Source organism: Macaca mulatta, chromosome 11, assembly GCF_049350105.2.
Source record: "Macaca mulatta isolate MMU2019108-1 chromosome 11, T2T-MMU8v2.0, whole genome shotgun sequence".
Lineage (NCBI taxonomy): Eukaryota > Metazoa > Chordata > Mammalia > Primates > Cercopithecidae > Macaca > Macaca mulatta.
Genome location: NC_133416.1, coordinates 8,550,412 through 8,566,715, shown reverse-complemented (window position 1 = coordinate 8,566,715; position 16,304 = coordinate 8,550,412).

Here is a 16,304-nt window from a genome sequence, read left to right as displayed (position 1 = left end):
TGATTATTTCTTTTTCTTTACTGGGTTTGGGCTTTTTTTCTCTCTCTAGTTCCTTGAGTTGTGACCTCAGAGTGTCAGTTTGCACTCTTTCAGTATTTTCGATGTTGGCATTTAGGGGTATGAACTTTCCTCTTAGCACTGCCTTTGTTGTATCCCAGAGGTTTTGATAAGTTGTGTCATGATTGTTGTTGAGTTTGAAGAATTTTTAAATTTCCATCTTGATTTCATTTTTGACCCAATGGTCATTCAGGAGTAGGTTATTTAATTTCAATGTATATGCATGGTTTTGAAGGTTCCTTTTGAAGTTGATTTCCAGTTTTGTTTCACTGTGGTCTGAGAGAGTACTTGATATAATTTAAATTTTCTTAAATTTATTGAGGCTCATTTTATGGCCTATTATATGGTCTATCTTGAAAAAAGTTTCATGTGCTGTTGAGTACAATGTCCATACTTCAATTTTTGGATGACATGTTCCACATATATCTGTTAAGTTCATTTGTTTCAAAGTTTAGTTTAAATCTATTGTTTCTTTGTTAACCTTCTGTCTTGAAGACCTGTCTAATGGAGTCCCCCACTATTATTATGTTGCTGTCTATCTCATTTCTTAGGTCTATTAGTAATTGTTTTATAAATTTGGGAGCTCCAGTGTTAGATGCACATATGTTTAGGATTGTGATATTTTCCTTTTGGACAAGGCCTGTTACCCATTATATAATGTCTCTCTTTGTCTCTTCTAACTGCTGTTGCTTTAAAGTTTGTCTTGTCTGATATAAGAATAGCTACCCCTGCTTCCTTTTGGTGTCTATTTGCATAAAATGCCTCTTTCCACCCCTTTACTTTAAATTTATGTGAGTCCTTACATGCTAGGTGAACCTTCTGAAGGCAGCAGATAGTTGGTTGGTGAGTTCTTATCCATTCTGCAGTTCTGTATCTTTTAAGTGGAGCATTTAGGCCATTTACATTCAATGTTAGTATTGAAATGTGAGGTACTGTTGCATTCATCATGCTCTTTGTTGCCTGTGTACTTTGTTTTTTGTTGTTGTTGTTTTTTGTTTTTGCTTTTTAATTTGTATTTTTGTTTTATAGATCCTGTGTGATTTATGCTTTTAAGAGGCTCTGTTTCAATGGTTTCCAGGATTTGTTTCAAGATATAGAGTTCCTTTTAGCAGTTCTTGTAGTGGTGGCTTGGTAATGGTGAATTCTCTCTACATTTGTTTATCTGAAAAAGACTGTATCTTTCCTTCATATATGATGCTTAGTTTCACTGGATACAAAATTCTTGGCTAATAATTGTTTCATTTGAGAAGGCGGAAGATAGGGCTGCAATCCCTTCTAGCTTGTAGGGTTTCTGCTGAGAAATCTGCTGTTAATCTGATAGGTTTTCCTTTATAGGTTACCTGGTGCTTCTGTCCCACAGCTCTTAAGATTCTTTCCTTCATTTTAACTTTGGATAATGTAATGACAATGTGCCTAGGCAAAGGTCTTTTGCAATGAATATACCGGGTGTTCTTTGTGCTTCTTGTATTTGGATGTCTAGGTTTCTAGCAAGGCTGGGGATATTTTCCTTGATTATTCCCCCAAATATGTTTTCCAAGCTTTTAGAATTCTCTTATTTCTCAAGAACACCAACTATTCTTAAGTTAGGTCATTTAACATAATTCCAGACTTCTTGGAGGCTTTGTTCATATTTTCTTATTCTTTTTTTTTTTTTTTTTTTGTCTTTGTTGGATTAGGTTAATTCAAAGACCTTATCTTCTAGCTCTGAATTTCTTTCTTCTACTTGTTCAATTCTATTTCTGAGACTTTCCAGAGCATTTCACGTTTCTAAAAGTGTGTCCAAAGTTTTCTGAAATTTTTATTTTTAAAAAACTGTTTATTTCCTTGAATATTTCTCTTTTCACTTCTTGTATCACCTTTTGGATTTCCTTGCATTGGGCTTTGCCTTTCTCGGGTCCCTCCCTGATCAGCTTAATAACTAACCTCCTGTATTCTTTTTCAGATAAATCAGGGATTTCTTCTTGAGTTGGATCCATTGCTGGTGAACTAGTGTGATTTTTCAAATGGTGTTGAAGAGCCTTCTTTTGTCATATTACCAGGGTTGGTTTTCTGGTTTCTTCTCATTTGGGTAGGCTCTATCAGAGGGAAGGTCTGGGGCTGAAGGCTGTTGTTCAGATTCTTTTGTCTCATGGGATGCTCCCTTGATGTACTACTCTCTCCCTTTTCCTATGGATGTGGCTTCCTATGAGCTGAACTGCAGTGATTGTTTTCTCTCTTCTGGATCTAGCCACCCAGAAAGTCTACCCCTCCAGGTTGGTACTGGGGATTATCTGCACAGAGTTCTGTGATGTGAACTATCTATGGAGCCATGGATAACAGTGCTTTTTCTGGTTGAGGTGGCAGGGGAGTGCAATGGACTCTGTGAGGGTCCTTAGCTTTGGTGGTTTAATGCTCTATTTTTGTGCCGGTTGGTCTCCTGCCAGGAGGTGGCGCTTTCCAGATAGCATCAGCTGTGGTAGTATGGGGGAAAAACTCGCAGTGGGTGGGGCCCTAGAACTGCCAAGATTATACGTCCTTTGTCTTCTTCTACCAGAGTCAGTAGGAAAGGACCATCATGTGGGGGCAGGGCTAGGTGTGTCTGAGCTCAGACTCTCCTTGGGCAGGTCTTGCTGCCACTGCTGTGGGGGATGGGGGAGAGAGTCCTAGGTCATTGGAGTTGGGTACCTAGGAGGATTATGGCTGCCTCTGCTGAGTCATGCAGGTTGCCAGGGAAGTGGGGGAAAGCTGGCAGTCACAGACCTCACCCAGCTCCTATGCAAACCAAAGGGACCATCTCTCTCCCACAGTGCCCCTGCCAACAACCCCCAGTCTGTTTCCAGGCAGAGTGCTGTATGGGCTTGAAAACCTGTCCCAGGCTATTCACCTCCCAGCTGGGAAAGAAAAGGACTTGGTTCTTCCCCGACCTGCAAAGTCTGCGCACTGGATTTGCACCCTCCCCCAGGTACTGGCAAGGAGGCTTCTCATTGCATTCAAATTGTTACAAAGTTTTAGCTAGAGATTTCCTTCTTCCTGTGTAGTTTTACTTCCTGCTCCTCTCCCGTTGGATCCCTGTGGTGCCAGGCAGGAATGGCCTGCTTGGGGACTCAGCGTACAGGGCCTTTCTGCTGCTTCCTCTACCCCTGTAGTTCACTTGGCTCTCCAAATTGATTCGGCTCCAGGTAAAGTTGGAAGTTTCTCCTGCAAAAAGACCTTCAGTTTCTCCATTGAGGGTGTGTTTTCAGAAGAGGAGGGTCTCCCAGCCCAGTTCCACAGTTGAGGGACTCACAGTTTTGGGGGTGGTCTCCCAGTTCCTGCAGGAGCAGTCCGCTTCCTTCAGAGTGTCTGTGGGTCCTCTTGGGATTGCTGGTTTGTTCTTGCAGTCGATCTGGAGCTGAAATTCACAATGAGAGCACCCACACGCTGCTCTGTCTGGAGCTGCAATCTAGTCCTGCCTCCCGACTGCCTTTATCCACAGTATCCCGGCTTCTTTTACTTTGTAAAGGTCTTCAACTCAGCCTCTCTGTTCATCCCTCAGCCTCCACCATCTTGAAACCTCCAAAACTGTACTTTTTATGTTTAGGAACTATTTACCAACATTTCAATATAATTATGTTGTTTTGAGTATGTGCCAATAACTGTAATCATAACTAAACCTAGAACAAAATTTGTCATCTGGAATTAAAAATTAAAGTGAAGCAAAAATTTTAAATGAAGTAAAAAATAGCAAAGTTAGCTTGTACTTTCCTAGTCTTGGAATTAGCCATTTCTCAAAGGAACTCTGATTCATTTTGTGGAGAATGGCATTTAGAAACCAACATACAAACACTAAGTGAGATACTTGATTTTGGGATGTCATTGCTGGTCGTTTAAGCAGTCAGAACTACTTAACATACACACACACACAATGTATATCTATGCATCTATCTATCTATCTATCTATCTATCTATCTATCTATCAATCAAAAACCACGAAATCATGTTGACATCTCCAAAATCCAATCCAGTATCACAGGATTCATTCTAACTTCTCTCATTCCATATTTGTAACTCTCTTCTTCCATAGTGACAAATGTCTCCCAGTATATTTATTCAATCCTGGAATACACAGAAGCCTTAATCAAAGGATCAAATTGAACCTCACTAGTAGAAAAACAAACATCCTTTGTCCCTGATATAGTGACTATGAAGGATTTAAAAATGCCTAACCTGAATCTTCTGGATTTAATACAATTTTAATGTTTATTAGTGCATAATCAAAATAACATAATCATAATAAAATCTTTGTAAATAATTGTTAGATAAAAAATGTATTTTTTTTTTGAAAAGCCTCTCTAACTTAAGTAGATTGGGCTTGGTAGTTGTGGTGGGAGAAGAAGTTATTTACATATCCTTAAAGTATATTTCCACAAATTACTTATGTAGAAGGAAACATAGTATAGTGACACAATGAAGAAAACTGATAGATACCACTTAGCCAAATAATCAAAAAAACAGATGGTCTAGGATTTACTTTTGCTATAGGGGACATCACTGAAAAAATTAGCAAAATCTGATTAAGATCTATGAATTAAATACATAAGAGTTAGCATCCATGCTAATCTCTTGATTTTAGAAATTTCTCCTGATTTTGATATTCCCACTATGGTTATAAAAGAAAATGTCCTTATTTTTAGAAAAACACGAGGAAACAAGAAAATATTTGCCTGTTTTAATAAAGTATTTAGGATAAAATGGACATCATGTCAACTTTTGGGTTGAGAGAAGAAAATGGGTGTGAGAGAATCATTTCAGATGTTATGTAAGTGCCATTATTGAAACATAACTGGAAACATATAAACATACATTCTTTCCCCTATCCTTTTATATAAGGCAAAAATGAATTATTCATTTTTGATTGGTTTAACCACCTGTAGTTCTGCCTCCTTATTCTTGAATAATCTTATATATAAAGCATTATATAAAATAACTAGTTTCCGATTCTTTAGAGTCAGAACTTAAAGACATTTTTTTCAAGTAATCCCTGTGTAGGATCTTTCTAGATTTTTAGAATTTTTTGATATTTTAAAATTTTCTTATATTTAATCTAATTACTTTTTAGTGACTCATTTTCCTGAAATGCTCACTTGATCTTTATAGAAACAACTCTTAATTTAATTCATATTTGATCTATTAGTGAAATTTTATTTATTTAACTATGCATAAGACAATTCCTAAAGGGTACATGATCTGGAATATCTCAACTTGTGTTGGTTTCTCTAAATAAATACATTTGAAAGGAGGTCCAATGAGATATTATTAATTGTAGTATTTAAAATATTAAATTGTAATAATGTTCTGGGCCAGGCACGGTGGCTCATGACTGTAATCCCAGCACTTTGGGAGGCCAAGGTGGGCAGATCACGAGGTCAGAAGTTCAAGACCAGCCTGACCAACATGATGAAACCCTGTCTCTACTAAAAATACAAAAATTAGCTGGGCGTGGTGATATGTGCCTGTAATCCCAGCTACTTGGAAGGTTGAGGCAAGAGAATCGCTTGAACCTGGTGGCTGAGGGTGCAGTGAGCCAAAATCGTGCCATTGTACTCCAGCCTGGGGGACAGAGTGAGACTCTTTCTCAAAAAAAAAAAAAGTTCCAAAAATAAGAGTAAGGTGCCATGATATGTGGGTCTCTTCATCACCTCCCACCGAGTGTTAGTACCAATGAACATAATCAGTTGTTCAGTGTGGGGGAAAACTTGTTTATGAACTACAGTGACTGGGATACATGGCACTAACTGATTTAGAAACAGTCATAACTGATTCTCATTAGTCTACTAAAAAATATGTATAAAGTATTTTTCTAAGTGCTTAGAACATATCAGAGAACAAAATCCCCACCCATTATGGAGCCAATTTTTAGATGTGGGATGTGGAGAAGGGGAGAGATGTACCCCCAGGTAAAAATAGACCAAATCAATAAATAAATTATATAGTATGTTAGAAAATAAAAATTCCACAAACAAAAAGAAAAGTGAATACAGTAATGGAGTTATAAGGATGGGGGAAATGTTTTTAAAAATAATTATGGAAAAGACTAGCTGAGAAGCTGAGTTAAGATTTGAAGGGAGTGAGGGCATTAGCCCCAGTGGCTGTTTGGGGAAACAATATTCAAGGAAAAGGGAACAGCCAGTGCAAAGGCCCTGAAGCAGGACTAGAATTGGGGTGCTTGAGAACAGCAAGATTGCCAGTGTGGGTAGAAATTAATGAGTAGGGAAATAGTCTAAGAAGACTCAGAGAGGTAAGGAGAGTGGTGTAGTGGTGGGGTAAGCTGGTTACTTCCCTATAGACTGACCATTTTAAGTAACTTAGCTTTTATTCTGAATGAGATAGGGACCCTTTGAAGGGTTTTGAATTAACCAGTAACATGATCTGACACAAAATTTTAAAAGTTTACCCTAGTTTTCTTGATGAGAATTGATACTTGGGAAAGGCAAAGGTAGTTAGGAGGCTGGAGCAGGATTCCAGGCAGGGAACAATGGTGACCCTGATCAGAATGACAGTAATGGATGTAGATGTATTTCGGAAGTGGTGCAAATGGGATTTCCTGAAGAACTGGATATGGAACATGGAAGTAAGAGAGGGATCAAGGATGACCCCAGGAATTTTGCTCTGAACACTGAAAATTGGTGGTGTTGCCATCAATATCCTTTTCATGTATGTGACAGTGAAAACCTAGGATCTATATTGGTAATACATGGATTTTCCCCATTTATATCTTGTAATGTCTAATTATACTTAGATTAACAAAGTTGTTCCCAGAGATTTTGCTGCCTGTTTCAGGTTGCCTTTTTAATTTTCTTTATGGAGTGGAGAAAGGATTAAAGCTGAGCTCCAATCTGAATTGGAATCAGTCCCCAGAAACACCCCATTCAGACTTACATAGCTATCCATCTTGGCATATTTCTTGAATCGTTGCTCATACTGGCTCTCTAACAATTTTTCTCTTAGCATCTAAGTCACATTCTTGATTTGGTGTTCAAAATGATAGATGTCATTTATCTTGTTCATAAAAACTGTCACAGAATAATAAACCACTTTTCTTAAATAACAAATGTCTTTTTAACCTACCTGCCATACTTTTCCTTTTTATCAACTGACCCTTGGTCATTACTGTTGGGCACTTGTTTTTCTGCCTACTTGTACATTGAATTTTTTGGGAAGTCATGAAATAGATGAATATTTTTCTCTTTTCTTATTCACTCTCTGAAGATTTTCACTTTCTTTTTTCAGTGCCTCCCCATAATGCCAGACACCTGAGGATTAACTTTTTCAGAATAATCTCAAATTCATATTGAACGTTAAAACACTCGTGTACCCAAAAACTTGTGTACCAATATTTGTAACCACATTGAAGATCCCTCTGATCTTCTCCAACCTAGTTGCTTGGCAAAAAATCTGGAAGTCATCTACACCACTCCATTAGTGCCTGCATCCATTAACCAAGTTTATTTACTTCTTTATTCTAATATCTATTAAATATCTTCTCTTAATGTGCCCTTGCATTAATTCAGGGCCTTATCAATTCTTTCTTGAATTACTCCTGCACCACAAACAGCAAAAAATTACTGATTTATAAGCTGTTCCTAGTTACTTCAACATTTAGGAATTGCAGAAGTCATGTTTAGGGGCTCTTTTGTTTGGGAGAACTCAATTATCCTCGATTATGCCAGTTGAAAGCACTTAGCCAAAACTAGGAGGGAAAGTTCTGCAAAATAAAGCAAAATGATTATTTTTATCGGTGTCAAGGTTACTATATATTAAATAATGACAGATTATTATATTTTTACTTGTAGGGGCCGTGGTAAAGATGTAATAACAAAGAGAGGCCTCTGCTTTGAGTAGAAGCAAGTCCCAGAAACATGAGAAGGTTGGGGCTAAAAAGGGAGTTGTTGGTTCGCCACTAAAGAACCTCTGTGACAGGGCAGTGTTAATGGTCACGGGGCAAGGATTATCTGATATTCACTTTTAAGTTTTCTGTTTTGTCTTGTTTTCCTCATGAATTCTTTAAATCTTCATGAAAGGTTATTAGCAGCAATATTAGGAAGAAAATGTATAAGAGAACAGAGGTGATCCTAGAGAAGGGAGAAGAGATACTTTGAGAAGTGACCAAATCATGTAAACATCCATGGGAGAGTTTTGGAGATTCTAGGCACAAGGACTGAGTTCTCTGCAGGACCACAGGATAAGGACTCAAATTACAGATAATTTACTATTAAACTGAAGAGTTTTGTTGGTGGTGGTGTTTTTTTTTTTTTTTTTTTGAGACAGGATCTTGCTCTGTCACTCAGGTTGGAGTGCAGTGGCACAATTATGATTAACTGAAACCTTGAACTCCTGGATTCAAGCAGTCTTCCCTTCTCAGCTGCCTAAATAGCTAGGACTACAGGCACACAGCACCATACCTGGCTAATTTTTCTATTTTTTGTAGAGATGGGGTCTCACTGTATTGGCCAGGCTGATCTCAAACTTCTGGCCTCAGCAATCCTCCTGCCTTGGCCTCCCGAAACGCTGGGATTACAGTGAGCCACTGGGCCCAGCTAAACTAAAGATTAACTTTAGATATCAGGAGATTTCATATTCACTTTGAATACACACTTTGCTTTTCATTTTATTTTTTATGCTCCTTCTCAGTTATCTTTCTGTGTTTCAAACATAATCATATTCCACTGATAAATTACACTTAGGGAACCCCATGCTATTTTAAAAAGTTATTTCCTTTAATATAAAATAAAATATATAGTACAGGTCAGTCAGAAATAAGTAAAGTATAGTTTAATTTTTATCATTTCAGACCTTTTAATATATACATATATATGTATAAAAATGTAAATATGTGTATTTGTAAAATGTAATTATATATTTTAATGTTCTGCAACCTTCCTAACTTATAAAATAATACTGATTTTCTATATCAGCACCTAGAGTGACATTATTATCTTTAATAGCTGCATAATAGTCTGTTGAATCGATGTCCTAAATTTTATTGAAAATTTTATCCTCTTATTGGATACACATTTATTTCAAAATTTTCACTACTCTAAATAACTCTGCATATGTATCTTGTTCACTTGTTTCCTTAGGATCGATACCTATTAATAAATTCTTAAATATTTTTGACTTAAGGATTTAATAATAAGCACATGGGGAAAATCTATGCTTCGTACATTTTGTACTCAGTTTTTATTGTGGATGTAAAAGGCTGAGGTTTTCAGCAAGTAACTGGATGTACTGTTTCTGGGTTTTGCAAGCAGCTACTTTTAAAAAAGGGAAGCACATTACGCTCTTCCTTTAAAACTCCGTTTATGAAAACATTCATCTCTATGCTCGTAAGCTTTAAAGAAGCTTAACAAGGATGACCATAAATCCCACATACCACTTTTGGAATTTAAGAGAAAGAATAAATTTGGTTGTTATCTGACTTATTACTCCTTTTTTTTTTCTGTAGAGAATAAGAGAAATGATTCCATACTATAAATACGTGGTAACATTCTTCCACCTGGAGCATTGACAATAAAGAAATGATACAAATATTTCTCAGGCCCACTATGTTATCTTTGCCCATTTGTACTGGCACTTTCACTATGGATTTAAGTTTTCCTTAGAGTTTACATTTTTTTTTTCATTTTTCCAACTTCTTTAGCCTAAATGAAAGTTTCTGGTCTCTGGGATTGTGTTTTTTATGATGAAAATTCATTGTGCAATTTGCTTTCCTTTGCCTCAAAGTTTTCTGGGATCTTTTTATAAAAAGTCTTCTAATCCAAACATAGAATATGTTAAATGGAAAGGAAAAGGGCATGGAGTCCATGTGTCACTGTTTCAATCCTTGTTCTTCTACATAATACAATGTTGAGTAAAGCATTTAACTTATTTAAGCCTCAGTTTTCTTATCTGCAAGATGCAGAAATTATTAATGATTTTACAAAGTGCCTGGCAAGATGAAAGGAGGCCATGTGCCTGAAAATGCACAGCACATCCCCTGGGTAAAGAATGGGTCCTCTGCCATTGTTAGTAGACAGGATTGGCTTGACTTCTGCAAAGGCCTTAGTTTTCTTTCTTTTGTTCTTTTATATGTTAGAATCTGGTATTTGTGCTTCTTTGCTCCTGAAGCTATATTTTCCTTTTTCATGTTGAATATCTTATTATTATTATTATTTTGACAGAGTCTCACTCTGTCACCCAGGCTGGAGTGCAGTGGCTTTATCTCGGCTCATTGCAACCTCCGCCTTCCAGGTTCAAGCAGTTCTCCTGCCTCAACCTCCAGAGTAGCTGGGATTTACAGGCATGCACCATCACACTCGGCTAATTTTTGTATTTTTAGTAGAGATGGGGTTTCACCATGTTGGCCGGGCAGGTCTCAATCGCCTGACCTCAGGTGATCCGCCTGCCTTGGCCTCCCAAGGTGCTGGAATTATAGGCATGAGCCACCACGCCCAGCCCTAATATCTGATTTTTAAAGTGACTTCTTAATTTTTAAAGGTCTAATTTTTTACAGCTTTGATACATACTTTCTAGACTTTATGATTTTGAAGAAGTAAAAAGACTTCTGCAATGCCCATTTTCTCTCCTGAATATTCTTTGACGTTGGCCATTATTGAAGTTACAAACTTATGGTGGCAATCCTGCTTTCTTATACAAGCATAGCATCAGCATTTTGATGAACCAGAGGTGTGCCATTTTGTCCTACATTTTTGCCTGGTCACTACAACTGGGCTCCACTCCTGCCTCATATCCTGTTTCTATTTTTAACACTAAAGGAAACATTCTCATGTCCTAAGCAGTCTCTGTAATCTGATCAGTCTGTGCTTTCCCCCGACTTCAGTCATTCTAATTTCGTCACTATTTACTGGACCTACTTTTAAATAGTCTTTTATATCCTGCTTTTTTGTTCTTTTAACTTTAAATTATTGGATTTAAAGTGCATTGAAAATTGAACTTCTTATTATGTGCCACTTGAACCATGAAATAATTCAGTTGCTAAAGCCAAAACAAAAACAAAAACAAAACAAAACAAAACAAAAAAACCCACCATGGTTTAGAAGACATTTGTGGAAATGCAGTCAAACCACCATTTGAGAAGGTCTCTGAGGGCTTATAATATAATACTTATAATACTATCCTCTGCTTAAATACTTACAGGTTTTTATTCTGTATCACTTATTTACTTATATAAGTATTTAAAATAGGATTATCTGACATTATTGAACTGGAATTTGTTTTGAACCTTCAATTAGAGTACTAAGAGCAGAGTTAATAGGTTCTTTTTTATATATATTCATAATATCATTCTTTGTGTAAATCTTATAACATCATTTGTAATTGTCTAGTCCCCAGATAATAACATGGTAAATTCTTTGAGGGCAGGGATCATGCTTATTTTATTCCTTGCACTTATCACAGTTTCTAGCATGCATTATCTAAGCTACATGAACTAAGTTAAAGAATGGACAAATAGATCCTTTAAATAAAAATTTTCTCCGTGGTACACCCAGACATTATTTTAGAGCAAGACTCAGATGAGGGGATGTGTATAAAATACCTTTTGAACAAAATATTCTAAAACTAAAGTAGATTCATTCATTTATTCCATAAACAAGCTTTCATTCAGTGCTTAATATTATCTGCCAGGGTTAATATTATGTGGCAGGGTTAATATTATGTGGCATATGGAATGGTAGGTAGTTTTATCCTTTGAATTATTTTATAAATTTAAATTTTCTTTTTGGTAACTTCATTCTAGGGTTCACATTCTAGATGTCTGTTGGTATTTTATATCCCTTGCATTTCTCCTTAGGGACTTTCATGACAGAGTCCTATCTTCCTCTATATTTCATTTCTAAATTCTTGACTTTTTAAAACTGTGCTTTCCTTTGCCCTCCCTGTGAGTTTCATAAGCTTTTAACAACTTATTTGGTAAAGAAATCTCTGTTAGATTATTAATATGTATTAATGGGTTCATATGTCGTTATTCTGTGATATAATATTTGTGTTATCTCAGAAACAGCTCATTAGGTTTTTTCCCCAGTAATATTTTCTAATTCAGATATCATTTTCCCCAGGCAGAGTTGCTTTCTGAGCATATATATTTTACTTTTGTGTATGAAAGGGTAAAATCTGTGCATATTTTAAAAATAATTTCATCCAGATGGTTAAATTTTAGAAATACCTTCTCATGCAGAGGTGAGGTTTTCAATACCTAAAAGTAATTGTCTAAACTTTTGAAAACGTATTTTTTTTTTTAAATTTTTATTTATTTTTTATTGCTGGAGTTACAACATGAAATACAATTTTGTGTGTTTATCTTTTACCTGCAACTTTACTAAACTGAATTATTATTTATAATAGCTTTTTAAAATTATGCTTTAAGTTGTGGGATATGTGTGCAGAATGTGCAGGTTTGTTACATAGGTATACACGTGCCATGGTGGTTTACTGCACCCATCAACCCCTCATCTACATTAGGTATTTCTCCTAATGCTATCCCTCCCCTAGCTCCCTGCCCCCTGACAGGCCCCCATGTATGATGTTTCTCTCCCAGTGTCCATGTGTTCTCATTGTTAAACTCCACTTTTGAGTGAGAACATGAGATGTTTCGTTTTCTGTTCCTGTGATAGTTTGCTCAGAATGATGGTTTCCAGCTTCATCCATGTCCCTGCAAAGGACATGAGCTCATCCTTTTTTATGGCTGCATAGTATTCCATGGTGTATATGTGCCACATTTTCTTTATCTAGTCTATCATTGATGGGCATTTGGGTTGGTTCCAAGTTTTTGCTATTCTTAACAGTGCTGCAATAAACGTACATGTGTATGTGTCTTTATAGTAGAATGATTTATAATCCTTTGGGTATATGCCCAGTAATGGGATTGCTGGGTCAAATGGCATTTCTGGTTTTAGGCCACACTGTCTTCCACAATGGTTGAACTAATTTACACTCCTACCAACAGTGTAAAAGCATTCCTATTTCTCCACATCCTCTCCAGCATCTGTTGTTTCCTGACTTTTTAATGATTGCCATCTAACTGGCATGAGATAGTATCTCATTGTGGTTTTGGTTTGCATTTCTCTAATGACCTCTGATGATGAGATTTTTTGGTTTTTTTGGCCACATAAATGTCTTCTTTTGAGAAGTGTCTTTCACCCACTTTTTAATGGGGTTGTTTTTTTTTTTTTCTTGTAAATTTGTTTAAGTTTCTTGTAGACTCTGGATATTAGCCCTTTGTCAGATGGATAGGTTGCAAACATTTTCTCCCATTCTGTAAGTTGCCTGTTGATTCTGATGATAGTTTCTTTTGCTGTGCAGAAGCTCTTTAGTTTCATTAGATCCCATTTGTCTATTTTAGCTTTTGTTGCTATTGCTTTTGGTGTTTTAGTCATGAAGTCTTTGCCCATTCCTGTGTCCCGAATGGTATTACCTAGGTTTTCATGGTTTTAGGTCTAACATTTAAGTCTTTAATCCATCTTGAGCTAATTTTTGTATAAGGTGTAAGGAATTGGTCCAGTTTCAGTTTTCTGCATATGGCTAGCCAGTTATTGCAACACCATTATTAATTAGGGAATCCTTTCCCCATTGCTTGTTTTTGTCAGGTTAGTCAAAGATCAGATGGTTGTAGACGTGTGGCATTATTTCAGAGGCCTCTGTTCTGTTCCATTGGTCTATATATCTGTTTTGGTAACAGTACCATGCTGTTTTGGTTACTGTAGTCTTGCAGTATAGTTTGAAGTCAGGTAGTATTATGCCTCCAGCTTTGTTCTTTTTGGTTAGGACTGTCTTGGCTATACAGGCTTTTTTTTGGTTCCATATGAAATTAAGTAATTTTTTTCTAATTCTGTGAAGAAAGTCATTGGTAGCTTGGTGGGGATAGCATTGAATCTATAAATTACGTTGGACAGTATGGGCATTTTCATGATATTAATTGTTCCTATCAATGAGCATGGAATATTTTTCCATTTATTTGTGTCCTCTCTTATTTCCTTGAGCAGTAGTTTGTAATTATCCTCGAAGAGGTCATTCACATCCCCTGTAAGTTGGATTCCTAGGTATTTTATTCTCTTTGTAGTAATTGTGAATGGGAGTTCACTCACGATTTGGCTCTCTGTCTGTTATTGATGTATAAGGATGCTTGTGATTTTTGCATATTGATTTTGTATTCTGAGACTTTGCTGAAGTTGCTTATCAGCTGAAGGAGATTTTGGGGTAAGATGATGGGGTTTTCTCAATACACAGTCATGTCATCTGCAAACAGAGGCAATTTGACTTCCTGTTTTCCTAATCGAATACTCTTTATTTCTTTCTCTTGCCTAGTTGTCCGGGCCAAAACTTCCAACACTGTGCTGAATAGGAGTGGTGAGAGAGGGTATCCTTGTCTTGTGCTGGTTTTCAAAGGGAATGTTTTCCACTTTTGCTCATTCAGTATGATATTGACTATGGGCTTGTCATAAATAGTTCTTATTATTTTGAGATATGTTCCATCAATACCTAGTGTATTGAGAGTTTTTAGCATGAAAGGGTGTTGACTTATATTGAAGGCCTTTTCTGCATCTATTGAGATAATCACATGGTGTTTGTCATTGGTTCTGTTTATGTGATAGATTATGTTTATTTATTTGTGTATGTTCAACCAGCCTTGCATTCCAGGGATGCAGACGACTTGATTGTGCTGGATGAGCTTTTTCATGTGCTGCTAGATTCTGTTTGCCAGTATTTTATTGAGGATTTTTGCATCGATCTTCATCAGAGATATTGGCCTGAAATTTTGTTTTTTGTTGTGTCTATGCCAGGTTTTGGTATTAGGATGATACTGGCCTCATAAAAAAAAGTTATGGAGGAGTCTCTTCTTTTCTATTGTTTGAAATAGTTTCAAAAGGAATGGTACCAGCTCCTCTTTGTACCTCTGGTAGAATTTGGTTGTGAATCTGTCTTATCATGGGCTTTTTTGGTTGGTAGGCTATTCATTACTGCCTCAATTACGGAACTTGTTTTTGGTCTATTCAGGGATTCAACTACTTTCTGGTTTAGTTTTGGGAGGGTATATGTCTCCAGGAATTTATCCACTTTTTCTAGATTTTCTAGTTTATTTGTGTAGAGGTGTTTATAATATTCTCTAATGATAGTTTGTATTTCTGTGGGATCAGTGGTGATATCTTCTTTATAATTTTTTGTTGCATCTATTTGATTCTTCTCTCTTTTCTTCTTTATTAGTCAGGTTAGTGGTCTATCTATTTTATTAATCTTTCCAAAAAACCAGCTCCTGGATTGATTTGATTTTTTGAAGGTTTTTTTTCTGTCTCTATCTCTTTCAGTTTCGCTCTGATGTTAGTTATTTCTTATCTTCTGCTAGCTTTTGAATTTGTTTTCTCTTGCTTCTCTAGTTCTTTTAATTGTGATGTTAGGTTGTTGATTTTGGATCTTTCCTGCTTACTCTTAGGGGCATTTAGTTCTGTAAATTTCCCTCTAAACACTGCTTTAGCTGTATCCCAGAGTTTCTGGTACATGTCATTTGTTTCAGATCACTTATTCATTTCTGCTTTAATTTTGTTATTTACCCAGTAGTCATTCAGGAGCAGGTTGTTCAGTTTCCATGTAGTTGTGTGGTTTTGAGTGTGTTTCTTAATCCCGAGTTCTAATTTAATTGTATTGTCATCTGAGAGACTGTTAGTTATGATTTCTGTTCTTTTGCATTTGCTGAGGAGTGTTTTACTTCCAAGTATGTGGCCAATTTTAGAATAAGTGTGATGTGGTGCTGAGAATAATGTATCTTCTGTTTATTTGGGATGGGGAATTCTGTAGATGTGTATTAGGTCCTCTTGTTCCAGAGCTGAGTCTAGGTCCTGAATATTCTTGTTAATTTTCTGTCTTGTTGATCTGTCTAATATTGACAGGGGGGTGTTAAAGTCTTTCACTATTATTGTGTGGAAGACTAAGTCTCTTTGTAGGTCCCTAAGAACTTCGTTTATGAATCTGGGTGCTCCTGTATTGGGTGCATATATATTTAGGATAGTTAGCTCTTCTAGCTCTTCTTGTTGAATTGATCCCTTTAACATTATGTAATGGCCTTCTTTGTCTCTTTTGATCTTTGTTGGTTTAAAGTCTGTTTTATCAGAGACTAGGATTGCAACCCTGTTTTTTTTTTTTTGTTTTTTTTTTGTTTGTTTGTTTGTGTTTTTTTGCTTTCCATATGCTCAGTAAATATTCCTCCATCCCTTTTTTTGAGCCTATGTGTGTCTTTGCAC